The sequence below is a fragment of the Elephantulus edwardii genome, unplaced genomic scaffold (genome assembly GCF_000299155.1).
Source record: "Elephantulus edwardii isolate Elephantulus edwardi_28Jun2011 unplaced genomic scaffold, EleEdw1.0 scaffold00093, whole genome shotgun sequence".
In the NCBI taxonomy this organism is placed as follows: Eukaryota; Metazoa; Chordata; class Mammalia; order Macroscelidea; family Macroscelididae; genus Elephantulus; species Elephantulus edwardii.
This window is the reverse complement of record NW_006399843.1, coordinates 9,550,261-9,569,021: the sequence shown is the minus strand read 5'-3', so window position 1 is coordinate 9,569,021 and position 18,761 is coordinate 9,550,261.

The following is an 18,761-nucleotide window of genomic DNA, read 5'->3' as shown; positions in this document are numbered from 1 at the left end:
TTATTTGGTGCATAGATATTTATTATTGTTATGTCCTCTTGTTCTATTGACCCTTTCAGCATTATGTAGTGACCTTCCTTATCTTCCGTGATGGAAAGGTAAAATATACCTTTCCTCATTTTAAATCATGCAGTGCTCCTTTGGTCTGTTCAGACCACAGCTTCTTGGTCTAGGTATAGCTTTCGTATGCACATCATTAAGTATTCTGGGACTACTGTTCTTCTCAATGTTATTAGGATAGTTTGTTATGATACACAACACTTTGCTTTTTTATTTTATTGTGATATCTATGCTGAACATTTGTAATTTCACTACATTTTGCATGCAGAATTCAGTGACATTAATTATATTAAGCATATGTGCAACCATTGCCACTATTTGTTTCCAAATTTTTCTACACCCTTGACAAAATTTCCATATCTCTGACACAGTGACTCAGTCTTTCTCACTCCCTCACTTTCACTCCTGGTAAGATCAGTAATCTCTGTTCTCTAGACATTTGTCTATTCTGGATATTTCAGATACGTCAGCTGATGCAATATTATGTCCTTTCATGGCTGATCTCTTTTATCCATTACAATATCTTCAGGGTTTTTCATGCCAGTCCATTGCTTTTAAATGTGTGTGTTTCTTGCACATAAGTGAGGTAGTGGGGTTGCTTTCTTATATGCTAATGATGAAGCTTCAGGGTCATGTGGGTAGATGTCATCTCCCCTGAAGTTTCTGGTGGATATTCCCTGCTTTAATTGTTCATCAAAAGGTGAGGGCTGAGACAGAACCTAGAGCTCAGAAGATGGGTCTTTGGAAGAAGGGTAAATCCCATCTTGCTGGGATTGAGACTTCCATGATACTGTGTAAGCAGGGAAACAAACAGTAGCTTCTGTCAAGGAGTGAAAGCAGGGGTGAGAAGCCAATCTGGTGAGCCCTTCAAACTGGATATGAACCACCTTTGTATCTTAAATCAGATTATCTAATTTTATATTGTTGTTGTGTACTGTTGAGTCAGAATCAACTCATAGCTGACTCTCTGATTTTCAGAGGCAGTTAATCACACAGGAAGAGATCGCTCATCTTTCTTCTGCAGAGAAACTGATGAATTTGAACAACATGCCTTAAAGATTGCAGCACAGCTTCTTGCTACTAGGCCAGAAATATTTTCTTTTTCATTTTTCATCATCTTTTGTTAAGTTTTATTTCAGTCTTCCAACTTGATCTCAGCTATACTGTAAAGAGTAAGGAAAATGGTTCATGTGAAAACTTGTGACTGGATAGTAAAATGTGGAGCATCCAAACACCTGGGCTTCTTTCATTTCCAGTGGCATGGGTGATCCAGGATACTATGAGATCCAGTCTCCTCTTTATGCAAATGGTTCTCCCTTTTGAAAAACACAGAAGAACAGTTTTAGTTTGGTAAAGAAGATGGGCATTTTTGGATCTTTGATGGTCCTGAGGTTCTCGGTTCTGGGGCGCAATATTCGTTGACTCTAGAGAACAAGAAGGAGCTCTGGTAGCACAGTGGTTGGTGCTTGGATACTCTCTGAAAAGTTGGTGGTTCAAATTCACCCAGTTGCTGTATGGGAGGGAAACTTGGTAATCTACTCCTAGAAAGTTAACAGACTAGAAACTCTATGGAAACAGCTCTGCTCTTTCACATGGGTCACCACAACACATGGTACAACAACATGGACAACAACAAAGGAAAACTAAAGAAGAATTGAATGCATTGGCATTGTGATGCTGGCAAAGAGCCTTAATTATGCGGTGAATTTTCAGGAAAATGAATGAATCAGTTCTTGAAAAAAAAATGACTAGAATACTCTTTAGAGGGGAGGATGATGAGACTTTTGACTTGCTTACTTTGGACACATCAAGCAAGACCACATGCTGAAAGAACATCAAAGGGGTCAGGGAAAATTACGTAGGGAGCCCTGGCGGTACAGAGCATTTATGAGTTGGGAGGCTAACTCATAAGTCAGCAGTTCAAGTCTACCAGCAGTTCCATGAAGTAAAAATGTGAAGTCTTCTCTTGTAAATAAACACGATGGAGGGTTGCTGTGTATCAGAATCAACTTAACTGCAGTGGGTTTCCCTGACATGGATTAACACAACAATCACAAGAGTGGGTTCAAACATGGAAATGTCCATGACTGGGCAACGTCTGATCTCTTACACATGAGGCCTTCATGAGTTGGAGTGAACTCTACAGCAACCAACATCAACAACAGCAGAAACTCAACCTAGGGTTGATTCATCCCTATATGGACTGAAGCCACTGTACTTAAATCAGGCTCTTCTTCAGACCTTGGGGGTACTAAGCCTGCAGTTGAAGGGTCTCAAGATGCTGCTGGCAGGCCTGGGGTGGGTGGGAACATGAACTCTACCTTCTACAGTCTCCTTGACCGCACCAAATTCCTTTCCCAACAGACTGGCAGTCTACCCTTCTTGAAGTCCTGGGTCCTTGCTCTCTGCCTGCACTGAGAGGCTTCACAAAGATTCCTTTTTATCTCCCAATCAGCACTGTGCCCTAGAGGCCCACATCAGCTGAGCCCAAGCTCACCTAGAGTGTCAGAGGGCTCAGAGAGATGACCTCTGCCGTCCAAGCCCTTTTCCGAAGAATTCGCCACAACTCTGTATCCAATTAGGGAGAACAGGCTGTAGGAGACAATGGCCCAAACCCTTTGTTAAGTAACATCCCTAATTGATGGCAGGAATGGTGTAGCAGCTTAGAAGCCAGCTCAGATTGTGTTTTTAAAATTATTCTTTCTCCTGGGCTGACTGCCAGAACTCCATGGCATGGCTCTTCAAGAGAACAAAGGAGGCTTTGAAATTCTTTCTCCCCCTTCCTTCAAATGCTTATCTGAAAGGACATCTTTTCCCCTTAGTTGCTGCAATCATAAAAGCACAGGTGATAAACTGCTTCTTCATAATCATCAATTGTGAAGGCTTCCTACCCCCAAAAAGCAGGAATTGCAGCCTCCGCAGCAAAAGGGAGAGGCCATCTCGGTGCCCATACCGATTCCTATCAAGTCTCTATGAAGGAGTAGGAGAGTGAAAATGAACTTTGTTCAGTGACAACTTTTATCTCCAAGTCTTGGGCTGTGGAAATGTCAAGCCAGAGCTTGATAGGATCTCCTGACAGTGACTGCTACCTCCTCCCGGAGACAGAGGGCTGGTGACAGGCAGGAGGAGGGCCAGGGAGACCATTGAACATACCTTAAATTCTTACAGTTGAAATTTAGGTCTGATGAAGCTATTTCTAGAAAAGAAAGCAGAGGCTGTGGGGAGGGTCCCTTGGATCCAGTCCCTGCAATAACCTTGAGAGCCCGAATCCCAGAGACCCGGGCTTGTCTTAGTTACATAGTGCTGTTGGAGCAGAGATATTGCAGATGGGTTACTAAAGAATAGATGTTTAGTTCTCACAGCTCTGAAGGTAAAATGTCTGAAGTAGGGTCTCAGCTGTGTTGATTTCTCATGTGAGCTCCAGCCTGGGTTCTAGTGTCTGCTGCAGTCTTTGGTGGACTTAGTGTCAGACTTAGTGACAGACATGTCTGTCTCTGTGCCTATTCTGCTCTTTATAAAACTCAGAAGTGATTAGATTTAGGACCCATCTTACTCTAGCATGACCTCATTAATACAAGAAGATCCCTGCCTCCAGATAGGATCCGATGTGTAGACCCAGGGAATAGGATCCTAATATCTGTTTTAAGACACACATTTCAGCCCATAACAATGGCTGAACTGTTTCAGAGGAGAATCTCTCCAACTTCAAGCTCCTCATATTTGAAACTACAGACATTGGTAGTCAGGCCTGGAGTTTGATTGGATTCTAGACTCCCAGGTCCCAACTGGAGATGAGGCCTTTCATACCTCAAGGTCATATCCTGGCTCCTTCACATAGTTCACAGCCCATCTGTCGACCCTCTCTCTGCCCTGTAATGAAGACATCAACTTCATGTCAAATTCTCATTGTACACATGAAATCAAGACTTAGAAAGTTTATGCACATCCAAAAACTTCTCCAACAGGGTAAAAAAGAAAGCCACTGACTGGGAAAAAGTATTTGGTAATGCCATATCAGATAAGAGACTTATATACAGAATTTATAAAATATTTGAGCACCACAACAAGATAAAGGTAAATAATCCAATAGAAAAATGGGCACAGGATATGAACAGACACTTTACCAAAGAAGACATTCAGATGGCTAACACGCACATGAAGAAATGTTCAAAATCCCTAGCTCTAAGAGAGATGCAAATTAAAACAACTATGAGATATCATCTCACCCCAGTCAGAATAGCAAAATTTAACAGAACAGCAAGCAACAAATGCTGGCGAGGTTGTGGAGAAACTGGAACCCTGATTCACTGCTGGTGGGAGTGTAAAATGGTGCAACCACTGTGGAAGGTGGTATGGCACTTTCTCAAAAAGTTGCAAATAGAAATACCATTTGACCAAGTAATTCCACTATTGGGAATATACCCCAAAGAGACCATAACTGACATCCAAGCAGATATATGCACACCCATGTTTATTGCATCTTTGTTCACAATAGCAAGGAGTTGGAAACAACCTAAGCCCCATCAACAAACGAATGGATAGAGAAGCTGTGGTATATTCACACAATGGAATACTATGCTGCATTGAAAAACAAGGAACTCATGCAATATTATTCAAAATGGGTGACCCTGGAGGACAGTATGCTGAGTGAAGTATCTCAGTCACAAAAGGATAAATACTGCATGGTGCCACTGTTGTAAAACCGGACTGACATCAGGGTTGGGGAGAGATTGAGAAAGATAGTTCAATAATGTATACTGCCTTGAAACAGATGAGGGAGAAAACTGTTTAAAAGGGATATGCGATTAGGTATTTTTGTCATGACAGGTGTCTAGAGCGAAGGCTACATGGTGCAGTGGACCTGGGGGACAGTTTGTAAAACAATGAAAGAATTTGTCTTTTACTTTTCCAAGAGGGTAGTGTACTAGGTGGGGAGGGTTGGGAGGGGAGAAAAGTGCAACAATGAATGAATGGAAACCCAAAATCTCTGTAAATTTTTACTGAAATTAATAATAAATTTTAAAAAAAGAGACTTAGAAAGTTTAAGCAAAAGATCTCCTAACTATTAATTATGTGAATAAAATAAGGAACCAAGCAAAGCTTCTCTAGATAAGGCTCCACTTTATGTTTCTGGAACTTGTAACTAGTATTGAGTGTTTATCATTCCCAGTGGATGGGAAGCTCATGAGGAGAGTGTTCTCATTAGTCATATTTGCCAGTTTCTCCAAAGCCCTGCATGGTACGTGTACATAGGCTTGCTGGAATTAATAATTTAACTAATTAATGAATGGAAAATGAAAATTGTGTAAAAGTATATTCTGACATCATTTTCCCCAACGAACTTGCTAATATTTTACTGAACGAGAAAAGATTGAAGCTGTCAATGATTTGGGACGAGCTGCTGCATTCTTGTGGATGTTGTTGTCATTAGGTGCCGCTGAGTTAAGTGTGACTCATGGCAACCCTACAAAGAGCCAGCCTGAGACCTGCTCTGTCCTGTGCCATCCTGATCTTCTCTGAGACACTAGAGCCCATTACTGAAATCACAGCATCAATTCATCTCATTGGGGATCTTCTTCTCCTTCACTGACCTTCCATCTTTCCAAGCATGGTGTTTCCAAGGAATACCCTTGCCCAACTACATGTCCAAAGTATGAAAAACAAAGCTTCGCCATCTTTGCCTGCGACAGCCTTTCCAGGACATATCTATTTGTTCTTTTGACAGTTGATGGGATCGATCTTCAGTACTCTTCTCCAGCATCACAACTCAAAAGATATCAGTCCTTCTTTATCATCCTTATTCTTGTCCAGCTGTCTGATGCATAACAGACGCCTGAGAAGACAATGATCTGAATTAGGTGTGCCTTAGTCTTCAAATTGACATCACTATTCTTCAGCGTTCTAGAGGGTTCCCTGAGAGAAGGCCTGCTCAATGCAATATGCCTATTCATTTCCTTACTGCTGATGTTGATTGTTGATCCAAGCAACATGAAATCATTGACAGCTTCAATCTTTTCTCCATCTTGTGGACGAGGCTACCCCATACCAAATGTGGCTGTGGCCAGCATTGTTATCACAGTGTCAAAGGTGCTTTGACTGAAAAGAGAATAATCCTCACATAATAGCCGTGGTTGTGGTGGCCAATTTCTTGTTTGATCAAGACAGCCCAGGTTCACATCTGTGGCCTGTCTTATTCTTAATAGTGTACGCTCTACTCTCAAAGAGGTCCAGTTTGGATGCTGAATTATCTGTTGACCCTAGACCACACAGAGGCCTATGTGCTTCTCAGCACTGAGTCTACAGAGGAAGAGAGGAGCCAAAATCAAAGTTGATTGGGAGAAGCATCTGGGAAATCCCAGTAAGTGTCCCTTTACTCAAGGAGTCTAGGTGGTGTAGAGGTTAAAGATCTGGTTACTAACCAAAAAGGTCAATGGTTTGGACCCATCAGTGACTCCATAGGATAAAGATGAGCCTGTCTGCTTCCAGGAAAATTTACAGCCTCCAGGTGGTTCTTCTTTGTCCTAAGGGACTGCTGTGAGTTGGAATGGACTCGATGCCAGTGGACTGGTCCCCTTCTTCTTCCCATATTTCCCACCTTTCCCTTTCAGGCTAGTCCTCCTTTGGGTAGGCATGGAAAGATTCTCTATCTGAAGAAGAGAGGATTGGAGTTTGATGGCTTTTCAATTGTATTCTATGACATTTCCTCGGAGTCTGTCTACAAACCAAAATAAAATTTGAGTCCACTGAGTCAATTCTGACTAAGAGAGAGTAATTCTAAGACTGTACATCTTTACAGGAGGGAACTATTCATCTTTTCCTGTAGAGAGATTGTCTAAGAAAGGGGTTTAAGATTATGAGCATTGGGCTCGAATACCAGATAGCTAGACAATCAGAAGGTGGCATCTACTGCCCACGTTCCCAGAACATACAGGAAGTTGAGCTTAGAAGGAAGGTGGGTGGTTGACAAGGCGCTGAAGAGCTTGGAATATGTGTTCTTTATTTGTCAGAGCCTGTGGACCACCTTGTCCTCTGCTCTGTGTCCAGGGTTTTGACCTTCAGGAGTGCCTAGACAGAGTGGCAGAGTGGTTCTGTGAAGCTGTGCAGGTGGTCAGATTTCACCTCCTGGAGATCTCCTTCTTTATCTAACCAATTAACAATAGAGTCATTTTTCAAGCATTTACTAGCAAATACTTGGCCAACTGACTGGAAGAGATCTAGATTTGTTCCTATTCCAAAGAAGGGTGAGCCAACAGAGTGTGGAAATTATGGAACAATCTCATTGATTTCACATGCAAGCAAGATTCTACTGAAGATTATCCAAAAACGACTGGAACAGCACATCAGCAGAGAACTGCCGGAAGTCTAGGCTGGGTTTAGAAGGGGTCGTGGTACTAGGGATTGTAGCTGATGTTAGATGGATCTTAGCTGAAAGCAGGGAATACCAGAAGAATGTCTATCTGTGTTTCATTGATTATGCAAAGGTGTTTGACTGTGTAGATCGTAACAAACTTTGGCTGGCTCTGAGAAGAATGGGAATCCCAGAATACTTGATCATTCTAATGTGAAACCTATACTTCGACCAAGAGGCAGTCATCAGAACAGAGCAGAGAAACACTGCATGGTTCAAAATTGGGAAAGGTATACAACAGGGATGTGTCCTGTCTCCATATTTTTTCAACCTGTATGCAGAACAGATTATCAGAGAGGCTGGGCTCTATGAGGAGAAGTGTGGTGTTAGGATTGGTGGAAGATTCATCAACAATCTGTGTTGTGCAGATGACACAACCCTGCTTGCTGAGACTGAGGAGGACCTGATGCATTTGCTGTGGAAAGTCAAGGACCTCAGCCTTCAGTATAGATGAGGTTCAATATCAAGAAGACAAAGATTCTCACCACTGGACCAATTGGCAGCATTAGGATGGATGAAGAGATTGAGATTGTTAACAATTTTAGTTTGCTTGGCTCCATGGTCAACACTCTTGGCACCAGCAGCCAGGAAATAAAAAAATGTATTATGATGGGAAAGTCTGCTGTTAGGGACCTCTCCATGGTACTGAAGAGCAATGGTGTCACTCTGGAGACTAAGGTGCATCTGATACAGGCATCAGAGAGGTAGACAATGACTAGGGAGGATAGAAGGAGAATTGATGCCTTTGAGCTGTGGTGCTGGAGAAGAGTATTGAATGTACCATGGACTGAGATTCATCCTGGAGAGGGTTAAACCAGGCTGCTCCTTGGAAGCAAGGATTCTGGGGCTTTGTCTGACATACTTTGAACATGTTGTAAGGAGGGACAGGTCCTTGGAGAGGGACATCATGCTTGGGAGGGTGGAGAGACAGCATAGGAGGGGATGACCCTCTATGAGATGGATTGATTCAGTGACTGGGGTAATCGGGATGGGTGTGTCAGAGGCAGTGCGATTGGCAGAGGATAGAGCAGGGTATAGGGCTGTTATACATACGGTCGCTATGAGTTGCAAGTGATTCTAGGACACACAACAATAACAACAACAACTAGCAAATACTTCATACCAGGAGCTCTGGTGGCACAGTGGCTAAGTATTTGGCTACTCATTGATGGTCAGCAGTTTGAAACCAGTAGTTGGTCCACAGGATATAGAGGCTGCCATCTACAGCTACAAGATTGTTGTTATTGCCATCAAATTGGAACCAACTCTCAGTTAATCCTCCCGTGTGTGTTCAGAGGTCGTATATTGTAAATAAGGAGATGGCCCATCTTTCTCCCTCACAGTAGCTAGTGTATTCAAACAGCCTTCCATGAGGATGGGAGCACAACTCCTTATCCACTAGGCCACCAGAGCTCCTTCTGTCAAGATTACAACCATGAAATCTGTGTTGAGTCATTTTACTCTGTCCTATGGGGTCATTGTTTTCATGTGAAATCTATACTTAGACCAGAAGACAGTAGTCAGAACAGAATAAGGAAACACAGTATAGTTCAAAATTAGAAAAGGAGTGGATCAGGGATGCATCCTGTCTCTATACCTTTTCAATCTGTGTGCAGAAAAGATTATTCAGGAGGCTGGACTCTATCAGGAGGAGTGTGGCACTGGGATTGGAAGAAGACTCATTAACAACCCATGTTTATGCAGGTGACACAACCTTGCTTGTTGAAACTGAGGAGGACCTGAAGCACTTGCTGCAAAAGGTCAAAGACTGTTGTCTTCAACATGGATTGAAGCTCAACATCAAGAAGACAAAGATTCCCACCACTTGGCCAATTGGCAGCACGGTGATGAATAGAGAAGAGACTGAGATTGTTAACAGTTACAGCTTGCTTGGCTCTTTGACAACCAATAGCCAGGAAATCAAAAGACACATTGCTTTGGGGAAGTCTGCTGTTAGGGACCTCACCAAAGTGTTAAAGAGCAATGATGTCAGTCTAGTGACTTATGTGTGCCTGATCTAGGCCATGGTCTTCACAATTACTTGCTATGCATCAGAAAGCTGGACCATGAGTAAGGATGACAGAAGAATAATTGATGCCTTTGAGCTGTGGTGCTGGTAAAGAGTATTGAACATGCCATGGACTGCCAGGAGAACCAACAGGTATGAAAATAGGGAGAAACCAAGTTTCCCCTTTGAGGCCAGGAGTTTGAAGCTCTATCTCACATACTTTAGGCATGTGGCCAGGAGGGACCTCCTTGGAGAACGACATCATGTTTGTAAGGGTAGAAGGACAGTGCAGGAGAGGAAGACCCAGGATGCGATGGATTGACATGGTAACTGGGGCAGTCGGATTATTTGTGTTGAAGTCAGTGAGACTGACTCAGGAGAGGGCAAATTTCAGAGCTGCTATACATAGGGTCACTAAGAGTCACAGGTGACTAGACAACACATAACAACAATATGGGTCATTATGAGTTCGAACTCCATGGCAGTTATTTTTGGCCTGGCTACTTTATACAGTCCTTTGCCAATGGCATCATGCTGGGAAAGGTGAACAGTTGAAGAAAAAAAAGAAAGATCTTCAACAGGCAAATTGACACCATGACTTTAATATTATTATTGTTGTTAGGTGTTGTTGACTCCAGCATGGCCAATGAATAGTAAGTTTGAATCCTGTCCTATCCTGTGCTGTCCTCATCATCTCTGACATACTTGAGACAATTACTGCAGTCCCTGTGTTATTCCAATCCATCTGGTTGAGGATCTTCCTCTCTTTCTCAGACCCTTACCTTTCCAAGGATGTTCAGACTAAGTGGTAGCTCTGCTTCCATGCAAGACTCTGATTGTAAGAATAGGTTTAAGCATATCAGAGATTGTGAGGGGAGTACAGGATAGGACAAGGGTCAGAGCTGTTGTTTATAGTGTTCATTTGAGTCGTAGTTGAGGTGATGGCACCCAACAACCACCACAACACTTTGTACCAGACACTAGGAATCCAATTTCAAATAAAATGGACTCCATTTAAATAATGAGAGTTAAATGCTAGAGAGCAGCTGCTAACTAAAAGGCAAACAGTTCAAGTTTACCTAGAAGTACCTCAAAAGAAAGGCATGGCAATTAATTTCTGAAAGTAGATGGTTATCACTTCTGGTATTCATGAGACACCTACAATCTGTTGACTCATTGTACCTGGTGATGGCAAAGACTGTTTCTAAAGCCAGTGAGGGGGAGGTATGTGCCTCATTTACACTGGCTCATCTCCCACCTACACTGAGTAGGGGGATCTGAGTTTGGGCTTAGAGCTAATTCAGGAAAAGGCTAATCTGGGAGCTGAAAGGAAGAGAAGGTGTGCTCCACAGTCTTTCAGGGCTTAATAATGTGAGCAGAGAGTACCTGGTGTATTGTGGCTGGGACACCCCTGCAGAGGAACAGGTTGCAAAGGCAGAGGATTCCCCTAGCAGAAGGAACTGAATGCACTTGCTTCTCCAGCCTCTCCCAAATTGCTGGTCTTTGAGAAGCTCAGGCAGCTCCTCTTTGCCCTCTGGAGGTCCTTTCTGGCATCTCCAGCCTGAAAACCTCTGAGAAAGGCCGATTCACGCCCCTTTATGTCTTTTCTCCTCCAGTCTCACACTGCAGTGTACAGTGGGGAGCCAAGGCTTCCTTCCCTCACCACTCTCTGTAGTTCTTTGGGTTCTCAGTTTGTGGCTGTGATTTGTGGAAGGCACAGCAGCAGTGGTCCGAGGATGCTCCTTGGGGACCCTTGATCACCTGTGCAATGTATGACTCCTGCTGGGGTGCACAAGTGACCTCAAAGTGGCAGGGATTGGGTTTTGAGGAGACTGATTAGTGTCCTTGAGGAGTGGTCACTGCAAATGTCTCCTGTGGCTGAGAGATTAACTATTATTCTCTTTGCCAAACTGCAGAGACTTCTTTCAAAAGTACTAGAGACTCATTTGTGTGTAATTTGCATCTCATTTGAACATCAATTCGTTTAATGTTAAGAGCTGCTGAGATTTCTTCCAAGTCCTGCTTCTTTCTCTCCCCAGGTTGTCTCTCTTTTCAACACTCAGTCCTATAGCTGGTCCGGCTGGGCAGGCCTGGGTGTCCGAGCTCCACCTCACTGGGTCAGTGTGGTGTGAGGCAGCCATCTATTGGTTGTGAACCAGGAGAGAAACCAATGGGAAAGCAATGGCCCTGGGAGCTAAGGAGTACCATGGATAGATCTTTATCCCAGCTCAGAGTCGTCAGCCCTCCCCTGTCCATCCAGACCCCTGGCCTAGTCCACGCCTTAGGCATTCCAGAGCCTTTCTTTAGATGTCTGAAGCTTTAGCTGCTGTGGCCACAGAAACAATGGATGGGAGGGGAGCGCTGGCTGTGTGTGAGCTGAGCATGAGTTTACTATGCCCCTGGGAGGAAAAGGAAAACAATTAAAGAATTGATAGTTCTGTTTTAGTTTGCAACCTGCAGGCTCCTAGGGAGGTCTGCTGAGGAAATCCTTGTGTGGGAGCTGGAGAAAAATCTTCTCTTTCTGGGAACTCCAAATTACTGTAGGGTCCACTGGGCAAATCAACACTTTATTATTAAGAAGGGAGAAGCCTCTCTGCCTCTTCCTCCCTCATGCCTCACTTGGAGTTGGGATAGAAGATGGAACAGCAGGCAGGACTGAGCTGCTTTGTCCTTGTTGCTGTCTTACGCGTTCAAAATGCAGCATCCTTAGTTCAGAGGGCATGAAACCAACCCCTGAAGTGTCCTGGTTTACATAAAAAGCAGAGGCAAGTGATGCTCACTAGATGTGCCAAGCTGGGGCTGGAACCCTCACGTCCTTTCCTCATCCCCTAGAAAACATCCAAATCGTCTCAACTTAGAGACCCACTCAAGGTTAACTTGCCCCCCCCCCCCCGCTGCCTTGGCTCTTCTAAGTGGGGTAGAAACTGGGTGAAAGAGAGGTGACATGAGAGATCAGACTGCATCCCTGCCCCCGGTGCACTGAACACTAGCTGGCGCCTTGCACCTTACTGTTGTGTAGCTCCTCTGATGTTGACTAGCATCTTGGAACCAAGCCCTGTCTCTTCTCCTACAGCCCCCATGGAGGTCTTGGTCCTCCCTGGCCATCTGGTACTTAAAGGTGTGTTTCCTCAAGTGATGTGAATCATTGGCCTAGTTCTACTGCATCCTGACAGGTACCAGAGATACCTGGCTCAACCTAGGTCTTTCACAGTTCCCATCAGGCTGGCTGAGGTGCCTCAGTTGCTCTATGTGAGAAATAAGAGGATGCGAGGGTTTGAGGTTCTTGTGATTCAGTTTGTGTCCGTAGGGAGATAAGCCTCCAGCCTGGTGGTTAATTTTATTTTCCTGCCGGTTCTATTTCCTCCTGCTGGGAGCTGGAGCTGCGGAGGGCTAGCTGGGGATGGAGGATGGGAGAGCTGAGGATGGGGTTGGTCCAGGAGGGAGGCTGGTCTGTCCTGCACGTGTCCTGGAGTGGAGGGCTGGGCACCCCTCGCAGTCTCCTCTAGGCTCCTGGTAATGGCTGTGAGTGCTGTACCTCTATGAGCTTTATGAGCAGCTGTCGGGCTGAGCTCATTACGGGGGATAATGTGAGCAGAGTGACATGGAATATCTGTTCTCTCCCCACTATTACACTTGTCACTCGCTCGCTTCCTCTCGCAGGTGAGCTGAGGGGTTTGATTGCCTGTGTGTCGGATCTCTCCATAACAACCAGGCAAACGAGACAATTCTGCTGCTCTGAGCAGTTTGGCTGGAAGTGGATCCCAGCAAAGGCTGAAGATGGATGAGGTTCTGGTGGACAACTCCAGTGGCCCTGTCCACTGCACCTCTCCAGTGGGGTTGTGTGGCAGGACACACTGCTTTGTCACAGAGAAAGAGGAAGATGCCTTTGCACTCAGGCAATCTTGTTACAAGACAGAACAGGCTTTGGGAAGGACTTCGAATGCTCTAGAAAGCCTGGTGGCAGAATGCACTTGCCTCTTCCTTCTGACTATTTACATCCATCTGACAGGCTCATAGGTAGAGGGCTGGGAGCTGTCTGGCTCATAGAGGGCCTAGGGGTTTTGAAAGGGTAGGGAGCTGGTTTGGTGGGGATGATGAGTACTGATGGGAATACTTCTTTGAATCTAAGAAAGTACTAAGTTTCCCATGAGGCCGATCATGAAAGTCTCAGGGCTCCTGAGTTACCAGGGCCCCAGAACTTTCTAAGGGGCTTGTGTAGGATAAGGGGCCTGGCTCTAACCCAGAGTACCAAGTTGTTGCTCCAAGTCATTGTCATCCAGAAATCTGTACTCTAAGTTTCACAGGTGAGTCTGAAGACCTATTGATCAAACCATATCCCCACACCTACATTAGATAGGGAAAACTGAGGCCAGAGTAACTTATCTGTTGAGTAGCAGAACACTCCATTTGCAAGGATTTGCAGGGTAGGCTGTGGGAAGGTGATTTTGAGAGCCCTGTGGTGTGATGTTGGCAATGCAGACGGCATCCAGCCTGGAGGGTTACCGTAGGAGGGAGCGATGGGATCCAGAGGGTCTCAGGGGTTAGGAGATATGTGTGGGTCTAGGATGGACACACAGGATACAAATGGAATGAGAAATGTTCATTGGGAACAAAAGGTCCTAGACGAGTGTCAACTGGCAAAAGACCATGAGCCTTGAATTGATTAAAGATTAATATGAATCTATTTCATTGGCTGAAGAAATAGGAAAGTCCCTTCTAAGACAGAACTGAGGTTATGGCCGTGGAGGAGAAGGGATACAAAGCTAGAGTCTTTAAGGTTTTGAACAGAAGCCAGTGGAAGGAGAAGAAGAAGGTGGCTAAACAGTAAAAGTTCTTTCTTTTCTATACTGGAAGGAAGCTAATGACTGTGACAGCTCGAGTTGGAGCATGACCATCCTGGAAAGATGAAGGGAAGAGAAAGGAAATCAGACAACATATATACATATTCCTTTCAGAATATGTAGTGGTGGGTGACACATCCTCAGGTCAAAAAACTTTGTCAACTATTTAAAAAAACTTTGAGCTTCCAACAGTCTCTCAGAGGTCTTGGCAATGGGATTGTCAAGTATGATGGGTAAGTGGAGGGAATATTCCCTTGAAGAAAGAACTAGGTTCCACATAAAGGCAGCAGGCAGTCTTCCTGAGCCTCTATTTCCTTTTGCTAAATCCACCCCTTCATTTCTAACACTTTCAGGGTATTAGTCAGAATACCAATGGTGGCCCTCAGTGATCCTCACTTTTACAAAATTCCTTCCCATTTAAATTGGGTGGTAACTATGAATATAATACCATGCCTGTGATTATGTTACATGGCATATTTTAGTTGGGTAGATTATTGTTGTTAGATGCCATCAAGTTGACTACCACTCAGAGTAAACTATGAAGGACAAATATGAACCTTACCCCATCCTATACCATCCCATAACCCCTATCATACTCAGGTCCATCCTGACAGTCACTGTGTCAATCCATCTAATTTAGGTTCTTTTTCGCTCTCACTGACCTTCTACCTTTCCTGGAATGATGCCTCTCTCCAAGGACTGGTTCTACCTGAAAATATACTCAAAGCAAGTGAGCAAAGTTTTGCCTTCCTTAACTCTAAGGAGTACTCTGATTGTACTTCCTTCACCATAGATTTGTTTGTTCTTTTGACAGTCCACAAGATATTCAATTTCCTTTGCCAACACCACAATTCAAAGACATTGACTCTTCTTCTGTTGTCCTTATTTATTGCCTAACTTTCCAATGCACAGGAAGCAACTGAAAAGACCATGACTTGGATCAGGCTCACCTTAGTCTTTACACTGAACTCCTTGTTCTTTACTACTTTCCAAAGTCCTTGACAGCAATTTTCCTCAAAGCAACAAAGCTTCTGATTTCTTGGCTGCTGCTACCATGAGAGTTGATTGTGGATACAAGTAAAATCAGATTGTTGACATCATCAATCTTTTCTGTATCTATCCTAGTATTGCCTATGATACTAGTAGGGAGGATTTTTGTGTTCTTTGTGTTGAGATGTTAATGTATACCGAGGGCTGTAGTCCTGACATTCTGCAGCAAATGCTTTAAAACTTCTTACTTTCTGCAAGTGAGGTTGTGTTATCTCCATGAAGCAAGTTGTTGACGGATATTCCTCCAAACCTGGTGCCACATTCTTCTTTATATATTCCAGCTTCTCAAATTTTTGCTTAATGTGAAGGCTGCATAGGCATGGAGAAAGGATACAACCCCGATGCACACGTTTTCGGATTTTAAACCATGCAGTGTTCCCTTACTCTGTTTGGGCAACTGCTTCTTGGTCTATGTATAGGTTTCACATAAACATGATTAATAATGTTAGGGGATTATTAGAGTGGGCCTAATCTTTAAAAGGGAGATCTGGTGACCTAGTGGTAAGAAGCTGCACTGCAATTCCAAAGGCACATGTTTGGAATCCACAAGTTACTCTGTGGGAGAAAGATGAGCAATCGCCGCCCGTACAATTAACTGCTTCTAAAAAGCTGCTGGAAGGCCAGCTACAGGTTGGTTCTGACTTGGTACTCAACAGCAACAACAGCAATCTTTTAAAAGGAACCCTGGTGGCCTAGTGGTAAGAAGCTGCACTGCAATTAACTGCCTTTGAAAATCTGATGGAGGATCAGCTATGGACTGGTTCCAACTCAGTGGTACACAACAACAACAACAATCTTTAAAGGCAGAGTTTTCTCTGGCTAGTGGCAGAAACAGATCTGGAGAGGGACTGGATATTCCACTGCTAGCTTGAAGGTGGAGGGGCTCCATGATGAAGAATGTCGAGGTCCTTGAGGAGTGCAAGACTGGCCCTAGCCAACAGCAAGCAAAAGAACAGAGACCTCAGCTCTACAACTGAAAAGAACTGCACTTTGACAACAACCTGAATGATATTGGAAGCTGATTCTTCCCCAGAGATTTGCCAGAAGAGCCCAACATTTTTGACATCTGCTTTTTTAACTTAGGAGGCCCTAAGCAGAGAATGCAGGTAGACTTTTGACCTGTGGATGGTGAGATAATAAATGGGCATTGTTTTAAGCTGGTAAGTTTGTGGTAATTTGTTATACAACAATGAAAAATTAACACACTAAATCTAACATCTAGTCCCTAGCTGGTGCAAATATGCGGCCGCTAACCAAAATGTGGGAGTTTTAAATGTACCCAAAGTTGGCTCAGAAGAAATGTCAAGTGGTCTACTTCCAAAAAATCAACCATTAATAAGAAACCTACAGTGCACAGTTCTACTCTGACACAATGAGGTTACTGAGACATCAGTTCCATGGCACCTAGTTTTAACAACTGGTCACCCGGCCTGAAACTAATCCTTCCCAATTTCTGGCTTCATGTGGCAGCTAAAATCTGGTTCCCTGTCAGTGCAGAGCAGATCCACCGGGTGGCCATCTTCTCTTCTCTAAGTCTTTCAGATTACCTGAGAGACTTCCTAGCCTTGAGTGACTTCCTACCTTGTTGTAAGACATGCCACAGCTGATATGCCTAAAACCTCAAGAGTAATAGTAATCCAGTCTAGTGTTCCCCAACCTTTTCATTTCCTTTTATCAATAAGAAGGTCCTTGGGTTGTGCAAATGGTTTGCCCTCATCTAATAACCAAAAAGTTGGCAGTTTGAAGCCATCATGTGGCACAGTGGGAAAAAGGTCCTGGCGACCTGTTTCCCTACAGAATTTACACATCCAAGAAAACTACAGCACCCCATTGTCTCTGCTGGGCAGGAGATCACCATGAGTTGGTTTCGTTTTGAAAATGGCTTTGTTTGTTACTATCAAAAAAAGTATTGCTAGTGATCCTGAAAATGAAAATAATAATATTCTTTGTGTTCTCCTTATGTGCCATGTAATAAGCATGTCCTATCTTATCTCACTGACACCTCACAATAATCCTGAGTGTTGGTTATTACATTGATTCACATTTTGTAGCGAGTTAGAGAAGTTAAGAGACGAAAGTAACCTGCATTTAGCAGGTGGTGGAGCCGGAGAGGAATCGGAGTGTCTGTCTCCAGATCCTGTGTTCTCAACGGTCACGTAATCTCTCCCTCCTCTGTGACACACATCCTGTATTTGTAAAGATTTTTGTCTACCAAACAAACTGCATTTATCAAAAATAATTTGTTTTCCCATTCGTTATTAATCAAAGCCATGTTTGACTGCCAATCAGGAGTTCAGATCAGCGTGAGATTAGTAATGTGATCACACTGAGTTGATATCGTTCCTGCCAAAAGCAAAGAAATGATGTCTCAGTTTAATGTGTCCTTTCTGTGAGGCACACAGAAACATGAAAAACAGTTTGTGAATTCCCATCAGTACCTACAGGAACCTGAAAGGGTCTGAGGAACGCAGACTGGGGTCACTGGGCTAGATCTTCCAGAATTTTCTTATCTGCTCTGCTCAGACCTCACTTCTCTGTAACCCTTTCAAGTATTCTTTCTCCACAGAGAAATATTGTTGTTGTTGCTAAGTGCCGTTGATTTGCAGGCGACTCATAGCGACCTTATGAAGGAGAGTCCTCAACGCTTGGGTGTCTTCCATCTTCTCTTCAGGTTCCTAGGGTTTCTGGAGGCAAGATATTAGGGAAGTGGATGCCACTCCTCCTTCCAAGCTTGTTTTTTTTTTATTATTATTATTTTTGTGTGCATGTACCGTCAACTCAGATCTGACTGGTAGAGGAGGAGATTGCCCCTCCTTTCCCGGCAGAGCATCTGGTGGATTCGAACCCTGCACCTCTGGGATTGTAGTTGCAGCTTCTTGCCACTAGGCCACCAGAGCTCCCCAAGCTTGTTTTAATCAGGGAGCTCCACCCTACTCTCTGTCCGCATTGGGTAACCAGCCATTAACGCAATTCACTCATCCGTGTCACAGTGTTCAGCCTTACAGCAACCACAAGTGACTGAGATACGGCAACTTGTACACCAGGTCTCTACGACCTAGAGGAATGTCTGAACAAAAACAATGAAAGACAGGCCTGAGGGCGCAATTATAAGTCACCCACCTTTGGTTTGGTAGCATCGCTTTCTGTCCACTGGGCCAGCTGATCTCTCTCTCTATGTTGAAATAGGTAAGAATAATACCCCTTTCCCCCTAACCACCACCACTGCCGAGGAGCATGAGTGGTAGGATATTGCTGTTGTTGTTGTTATGTGCCTTTGAGTCATTTGCAACTCATAGCGACCCTATGTACAACACCCTAAACCCTGCTCTATCCTGTGCCAATCTCATTGCCTCTGACACACCCATCCCGATTACCCCAGTCACTGAATCAATCC